An 8,888-nucleotide genomic window follows, 5' to 3' on the forward strand; every position below is an offset into this window, starting at 1 on the left:
AAGAGCAACTCAGGAAGAATGTCTATACAGCAGCTTTCTATCAAAGGAAGAACCAAAGAAGGTAGAAGAAGCTTTGTTGGATCCTGATTGGATTTTAGCTATGCAGGAGAAGCTAAACCAATTTGAAAGGAATAATGTATGGAAGCTGGTACCCAAGCCTAAAGGAAAGAATCCAATAGACACCAAGTGGGTATTTAGAAACAAGATGGATAAAAATGGCATAGTAATCAGGAATAAAGCTAGATTGGTTGCTAAGGGTTATTGTCAGCAAGAAGGAATAGATTTTGATGAAACTTTTGCTCCTGTTACAAGACTTGAAGCTATTAGAATCTTCTTAGCCTATGCAGCCCATGCCAGTTTCAAGGTCTATCAAATGGATGTCAAAAGTGCCTTTCTAAATGGAAATTTGGAGGAAGAAGTGTATGTTAGTCAACCTCCTGGTTTTGAAGATCCAAATTTTCCAGAATATGTCTATTATCTTCTGAAAGCACTTTATGGACTCAAGTAAGCACCTCGAGCCTGGTATGACACTTTATCAAAGTTCCTTTTGGAAAATCATTTCACAAGAGGTACTGTAGATAAAACTTTATTTTTCAGAAATGTTAATGGCTCTAGTATACTTGTTCAAATCTATGTAGATGATATTATTTTTGGCTCTACAGATGAGAAACTTTGCAAAAAGTTTGACAAATTGATGCAAAGTAAGTATGAAATGAGTATGATGGGAGAACTAACTTACTTTCTTGGTTTGCAAGTTAAGCAAGTTAGTGATGGAATATTCATTAGTCAAACTAAATATATTTTTGATCTTTTAAAGAAGTTTGATCTAATGGATTGCACATCTGCAAAAACTCCCATGGCCACTGCAATTAAGCTTGAATTAAACACTACTGAAAAGTCTGTGGATATTTCAAGTTACAGAGGCATGGTTGGCTCACTTCTGTACTTAACAGCTAGTAGGCCAGATATAATGTTTGCTACATGTTTATGTGCTAGATTTCAGGCTGATCCTAGAGAATCTCACTTGATAGCTATTAAGAGAATTTTCAGATATCTCAAGGGAACACCAAAACTTGGCATTTGGTACCCTAGAGATTCTGGTTTTGATCTAACTGGTTATTCAGATGCAGATTATGCAGGTTGTAGAATTGATAGAAAGAGCACAACAAGAACTTGTCAATTTCTAGGAAACAAGCTTGTGTCCTGGTTCAGTAAAAAGCAAAATTCAGTTTCTACTTCTACAGCTGAAGCTGAATATATTGCTGCTGGTAGTTGCTGTGCACATATTTTATGGATGAAAAATCAATTGCTAGACTATGGTTTGCAAGTTGAGAGGATTCCTATTTTCTGTGATAACACAAGTGCAATTTCCATCATTGAAAATCTAGTGCAACATTCAAGGACAAAGCACATAGACATCAAGTACCATTTCATAAGGGAACATGTGATGAATGGTACTGTGGAATTACATTTTGTGTCTAGTGAAAAGCAACTTGCAGATATCTTTACCAAGCCACTGGATGAATCCACCTTTTCAAGGTTGGTAAGTGAGTTTGGTATGCTTAATTACTCTTAAATTTATCTGAGTTATTTTGCAAGTTGTAATGTAGCCAGAAATTTAGTTGATTTTTAAGTCTTGGATGAAATTTTGGATAAGTCAAAATTTGCATCTCGACGGATGACCCTTATCCATCGAGTTTAGTCATCCGTAGATATACTACTTGCTAATAAAAGTCAATTATTTTTCTGGAATACTTTATGTCTCGACGGATATCAGTTTATCCTCATCCGTCGAATTGTCTAAATCTCAGCCGTCAATTCCCTGAACATTATCCATCGAGTATACTTATAGTTTGTAAGCATTACACGACGGATAATGGGTGGAATTTGTACAGTTTACTTTTAAACGGCTATTTTAGGCAATTTCTATTAGTTAATTTACTTTTCTTTATTATTTTTATCAGTTATTTTTGAGATAGTATAAAAGCTTATTTCATTCCAATTGTTTTCTTTTATCATTCTCAAATTCAACTGCTTTTATTTCATTCTCTCTCAAGCAAATATTCTCTTTCTCTTCAAGCTTTCATTCTCTAACAATGGCACCTGTAGTAAGGATTATGTCTCAAACTGGGTTCATTTATGAGAAGAACAACTTCACTGCTTTGGTCAATAAGGGTATTCAGCAATCAGAGGACTATCACAAGATGATGGACTTTGTGAAGAATTGCAAGCTAAATTATGCCATGCTGGAGTCACCCACAATCTTTTCTGAAGTTGTTGAAGAGATGTGGACCACTGCTATCTACAACTCTGCTGACAAGACCATCACTCTAACCATCAAAGGTAATGAGCTCTGTATCAATAGTGATGTGATAAAAGCATGTTTTAAAATTCCTGATAATAATGGGACTTCACCACACAATGACACTGATATTATCAGTATGCTTAATTCCATGCATTATGCACTTCCTACTACTAAACTAAGTGATATCAGGAGATTGGGTCTTAGGAAGGAGTGGATTTTCTTGTGTGATGTGGTTACTAAAGTTTTCTCTTGAAAAGTCAGTAATTTTGATTCAGTGAATATTTCCATGCTTAACATGCTATACATGCTAGTTACTGATAAATTTTATGATTTCAGTGACCTTGTCTTGTTTGAGTTAGGTTTTAAACTAGGTGAGTTAGCTAAAAGAGAAAAGAATGTGTATTATGCTAGATTTTTCATGTTATTGGCTAACCATCTATGTCAAGAGATTGTGCTTGAGAACCCAAACAACAAACTGGCTTGTTGGGTTCAAGAGAGAAGACTCATTGCAGATTTGAACAGAGCCAACCATCACAGGGATGTGCCAATGTTCTATTTTCCTGTAATGCAGGCACCTCAGGTAAGTGAGGTAAGTTCATCCTGTTATGGATTAAAAACTAATATATATAATTGCTGTATTTAATATTAAGGAACGTGAGCTTTGAGGCTCGATTTGACTGCTCTTGTGTTTCGTGACTCAATCTGCCTTAACAAGATGCCTACGTACCTTGCTGATTGCCAAGGATCAAGTCAAAAAAAATGTAGTTCTGATTTGTGGGGTGAGGCCCCTTATATAGATGTTGGTGGTCCTTGAATTGGACTTGGTATAGGAGACTTGGTGGACAAGCCTCTGAATTAGGATAGACTTAAGAGTCCTAGGAAGTAGGAAGCTGATTCCTTATCCTTTTAGGTCCCCTTGAGGCTAATCTATAAGGATTTATATCCTTATCGGGACTCTTCTCAATAGCTGATTTTTCCCTTATTAATTAATTATGAAATTAATTAATAATCAGGGCTTTTGGGCCTTTTTTATTCCACCCGGCCTGATCTGGTCCATCAGGCTTAACCTTTCTGGTCTGAATATTATACATCTTATTATTGGGCCTAGCAGCCCACAGTTTGTACAATTAATGCATTATTTAATCATAATTTATTTATCCCTATCATTTGCCCCCCAACTTTTGGGAAACATTTATTAGGTTTCGCAGAAGTTAAGTCTATTCGTTCCCTTACAGGGTTTCGTTTTTGCGTAAAGTGTGGAGCGACCAACACATTTACAATGAATCTTCCTTTTATTCAGAAATTATCTTAATTTCCAGGAATTTTTCCCTAATTTTCTGGGATTGTCCCTAATTTCTGGATTTTTCCCTAATTTTCTGGGATTTATCCTTAATTTCTGGATTTTTTTCCTAATTTTCTGGGATTTATCCTTAATTTCTGGATTTTTTCCCTAATTTCCGGGATTTTTCCCTAATTTTCTGGGATTTTTCCCTAATTTCTGGATTTTTCCCTAATTTTCTGGGATTTATCCTTAATTTCTGGATTTTTTCCCTAATTTTCTGGGATTTATCCTTAATTTCTGGATTTTTTCCCTAATTTCCGGGATTTTTCCCTAGTTTTCTGGGATTTATCCTTAATTTCTGGATTTTTTCCCTAATTTCTGGGATTTATCCTTTATTTTCTGGATTTATTCCTTATTTCTGAAAATATTAACATTTTTCAGAATTAATTTAAGGAATTTCCTTATTTTTTTATAATTTTCCAGGATTTTTTCTTCCTTTTTTTTATATATAATTTTCGACCAGGAATCCATTCGACCAGGATCCTGGTCGAATTAGCCTTCAGATTGCCCTGGTCGACAGGGTTTCGAGCAGAATGCTTTCGACCTCAATTCCTGGTCGAATTTCGGCCAGGATTTTCACCCCCTTTTTCCCTTTTTTTTTTTTTTTTTTTTGTCGACTAGGAATTTTTGTCCCTTTCAGTCAGGATTCCTGTGTTTCTGACCGAATTAACCATCTTTCTTGCCTTGGTCGAAGCTATTTCGAGCAGGATTGGTTCGGCCAGGATTCCTTCGTATTTCTTGGTCGAATAGGTCTAAATCCTGATCGAATTAAGTCTGGTTTTGAGCCTTGATCGAATTCTATTCGACCTTAAGCATTTCGATCAGGAATTCTTTTGATTTCTGGTTGAGCTGGGTCAAGAAGCAGGGTTAAAAACTATTCCGGTATTTTCGACCAAGAATTTTGGTCAGAATTCTTTTTCTTGACCGAATTAGCCCCTTTTTTCAGCCTTGGTCGAAGGAAATTCGACCTCAATGAATTCGGCTAGGATCTTGGTGCAAGTCCTCCTCGAATGGGGTCAAGAGTTCAGAATATATTTGTTTTGACCTTGACCCATTTGACCTGGGCCCTTAATTTGGGCTGAATTTTCTGGGACCAACCCTTCAATGGGTTTTTAGTTGATTGGGCCCCTCCCTTATTGGGCTAACTTTTGTTTTTAACTGGGCCTAATATAAAGGCCTTTTTACCTGGGCTTTTTAAACACTTTGGGCCCTTAACTGGGCTTGATTTTTTCAAGGTTTTTCTAGAATTGGGCCTTATTTCTGAGCCCAAATTCCAGGTTCTTCTAAGGTTTTTCTGGATTCTTCCAGAATCTTTTTAAAAATTAAAATTTTTCACTTGGTTTTTCCAGGAATTTCCAGGATAATTCCAGAACCTTCTCTTTGTTGGGCCCAAATGGGCTTTTTAAGGCCCAAATCACCTCTTCTTTGGCTATATAAAGGTGGGTGGGGGGAGTGTTCCTACTCACACTCTTCACTCCTCATTTCACACATTTCCTCCAACTTCCTACTCTCTCTCAACCTTCCTCCCCTAGTTTTCAGCCTCTCTCCTTTCAAAGTTTCCAGGCTTTTCCCAGCTTTACTAATGGCTGACAAGAGTTCTGAGAGGGCGGCCAAGATAGCCTCTGCTTCAAAACGAGGTAAGGATATCGAGATCCGCTCTTCATATATGTCTTTAATTGATATGATTAACACTAGGGGGGATGAATATCCCTCCACTACACATCTCGACTCTTTTAATCATTGTAATACTTGGCACAACATAGATTTCAATAAACTAAATGCTCGTTATAACGTCCTTCCTCCTCTTAGATTAGTTCCAGTCTCTGGTGGTGATCGTACTTGCCACTGGAGACCCGATACTCTCTTCATTTACACAGATGCCCTTAATGCTGGGCTTAGGTTTCCTTTTCACCCCTTTATTCCTCATCTTTTGGCTGATTTACAAATCAACCCGTGTCAGCTTCCTCCAAACGCCTGGAGGAACATTCTATGTTTTATGGTCTGCTGTCTTAGGGAGGGCTTTCCTCTTTCTGTAGCTATTTTTAGGAAAGTCTTTCAGTGTTACAATAGTTCTTCCAATATCTGTGGCTGGGTCTATGTCAAGCAAAGGCCCAAAAGGAAACATATCTTTAACAGCGCCTCTATTCCTGATAATAATCAAAATTGGAGGAATAGTTTCGTTGGGTTACGTTGGGAGAATGGTGACTGGGGCACACTTTTTCGATCTTCCTTCGGGAAGGTCAGTGATGGTAGCCTCAAATCCATTCACTTAACTCCTGAAGAAACTATTATTTATAATGGGCTTACTCAGGATGATGGCACCACCACCAGCTGGACTCTCTTAGAGGAGTTTTCCCTGATTCATGTGGGACTATCCTCTGTTTCTCAACAGGGTATTTTTCTTCCCTTCTCAATTTTACTTCATTTCATGCATTATTAACATCACTTATTTTGTCCTTTGCTTTGTTTCAGCTGCTAAGGAGATTAACGAGGACAATGTTCCTTTGGTTGAGGAAACAGCTAGGATGAAGAAAGCTCGGCTCACAGGCCTAGACACCCGGGGAAAGGCCACAGAGCCTATATTTTTGAAGAAGCACAAAGAGCCTATAGGGGAGGTTTCAACTGAAGGAGCTGGAGGCCATGGTGCTCCTATCACTGCTGCTGCCCCTACTGCTGCTGCCACAGGCGCCTTTCAGCCTCTCTGGGGATTCCGCCGAGGGGACACCGTAGTTGGTTCCACGAAACATGCTTGGGATTGGTCCTACCATAGCGTGACTCCCAAGGATTTTACTGATGTGGTGGCCACCCCTGATCTTGAGAGGATTAAGCTCATGGGAGCTCAGTCTCTGGCTTCGGTATGCCTTCTCTTTTTTAAACTTATTTTTCATTCTTGTAGCATTTTCTTGCCTTATACTTTGTTAATTGCTTTGTTTCAGTCTAACGCCTATTTTCAAGGCGCTGTGAGGCAAGCCGAATCATGGAAGCGGGCTTCTGATAAGGCCGATAATGCCCTCAGGAGGCAACAGAAGAAGTACGCTACCCTGGAGAAGAAGCTCAAGCGCAAGGAGGAAGAACTCGGAGAGTCTAACGCCGAGCTGGTGGTACTTCAGGCGGAGAAGGATAAAGCTATAGACAACTATCTGGACTCGGAGGAGTTTGCCCAATCCATGAGGATTAGGGATGATTCAGTCTTTCCTGGGTTTTTTAGGACTGGTTGGGACACGGCCCTTGGGACCGTGAACGAGGCTTGTCCTGATATTAACCCGGCGGACTATATCTGCCCTGATGACGAGGCTTTGCTACAGAGGTTTCGTACCCGAGTAGTTGTCTCGGACCATGTTCCTCAGGATCCACTCCTTCCTCCTCCCGAGTCTTCTTCCAGACCTGCTGAGGACGACAGCTCTTCCTCCTCCTCCGAGACGACAGAGACATCCAGCGAGAGTGGAGAGGACGATGATATGGATGCCGAGGGTACTTCAGCTCCTTAGAGCTTTTTCAGCCCTGCGTGGCTTGTTTTTTTTTATTTTCGAGACTTTATTTATCGAACTTTTGTAACATATATCAGATCTATTTCATTTATCATCTTTTATGCTTGCATCCATGCATTTGATTTTTATTTGTTAGGCCACAAACATACTTTGAAGAACTCATGAATTTCATAAAATTGTCTGGGATTCGTCCCTTACACAAGTCTTAATAAACTTCGTAATAAAACTAAAACATATAAATCCTAAGCAAGCAAAGCTTCAAGGTGCTTTTCAACCTACTCGCCATCCTGACGAGTGAGAATCGTATCCGGCTTCCCTACACATAGTAAACCTTCAGGTTTTGTGCATGCCAAGTTCTCGGGACTTCAAAACCATCCATAGTCTCTAGCTTGTAGGTTCCTCTACCTTGAACACTCTTGACTTTGTACGGCCCTTCCCAATTCGGGGCAAGCTTCCCTTTTTGTCCTATACCAGATGCTTCTATCTTCCTCAAGACTAGATCGCCTTATTTAAAAAACCTTTCTTTAACCCTTAGGTTGTAGTAAAATGAAGCCTTTTTCTGATATTCTACTATCTTTGCATGTGCCTTATCTCGCACTTCATCGATCAGATCCAGGGCTAACCTCTGCCCTTCCTCATTTTCTTCTGCGTTGAAAGCCTGAATCCTTGGAGAGGAATGTTATATCTCCACGGGAACTACTGCTTCTGCCCTATATGCCAACATGAAAGGAGTTGCTCCTGTCGTGACTCTACAGGTAGTCCTATAGGCCCATAATATGGGAAGTATCTCATCCACCCAATTATTTCTTGACTTCTCGATCCTCTTCTTTAGTCCATCCAGGATTATCCGATTTGCTACCTCTGCTTGCCCATTGGCTTGCGGGTGAGCCACAGAGGTGAATCGTAATTCAATTTCATTTTCTTCACAATACTTCTTGAATTCCTCATTGTTGAATTGTGCTCCATTGTCAGTGACGAGGATACGTGGAATTCCATATCGGCATATAATGTTTTCCCACAGGAATTGTGCAACCTGCTTAGTAGTGATTTTGGCCAAGGGTTTGGCTTCGATCCACTTGGTGAAATAATCAATGGCTACAATCAGAAATTTCCTTTGTGCCGTGGCCATAGGAAAAGGCCCTAGAATATCCATCCCCCACATGGCAAAGGGAATAGGCGAGTTGATAGAGGTCAGCATCTCGGGGGGTTGTCTAACAACTGGTGCATGCTTTTGACAGCGATCACACTTTTTCACATATTCTTTGGCATCAGCCATTATTTCTGGCCAATAGAAGCCTAAACGGGTTATCTTATGAGCCAAGGCCCTGCCCCCCAAGTGCTGCCCACAAATACCTTCATGTACTTCCTCAAGAGCCAAGCGTGCCTCGTCGGGCCTGAGACACCTCAAGTAAGGAACCACGAAAGATCTCTTATACAGAATTCCATCTATCAAGGAGTACCTTAGTGCTCGAATAGTTAACTTCCGTGCCTCAGTTGTATCACTTGGCAACCAACCGGTCTGAATGTGAGCCTTGATGGGATCAATCCATGACGTCCCCAAGCCTATGGGAGCCACAAGCTTAACATCTATGCTCCGTGTCTTCAAAACACGGAAGTACACACTTCCTGAACTTTCTTCAATCTCAGACGAAGCGAACTTTGATAGCGCATCTGCTTTAGCATTTTCTTCCCTTGGAATGTGTTCAACATGGCATTCATTAAATTGGGTCATCACAGCCCTTACTAGGCGAAC

The sequence above is a fragment of the Apium graveolens genome, chromosome 10, assembly GCF_009905375.1.
Source record: "Apium graveolens cultivar Ventura chromosome 10, ASM990537v1, whole genome shotgun sequence".
NCBI classification, from domain to species: domain Eukaryota; kingdom Viridiplantae; phylum Streptophyta; class Magnoliopsida; order Apiales; family Apiaceae; genus Apium; species Apium graveolens.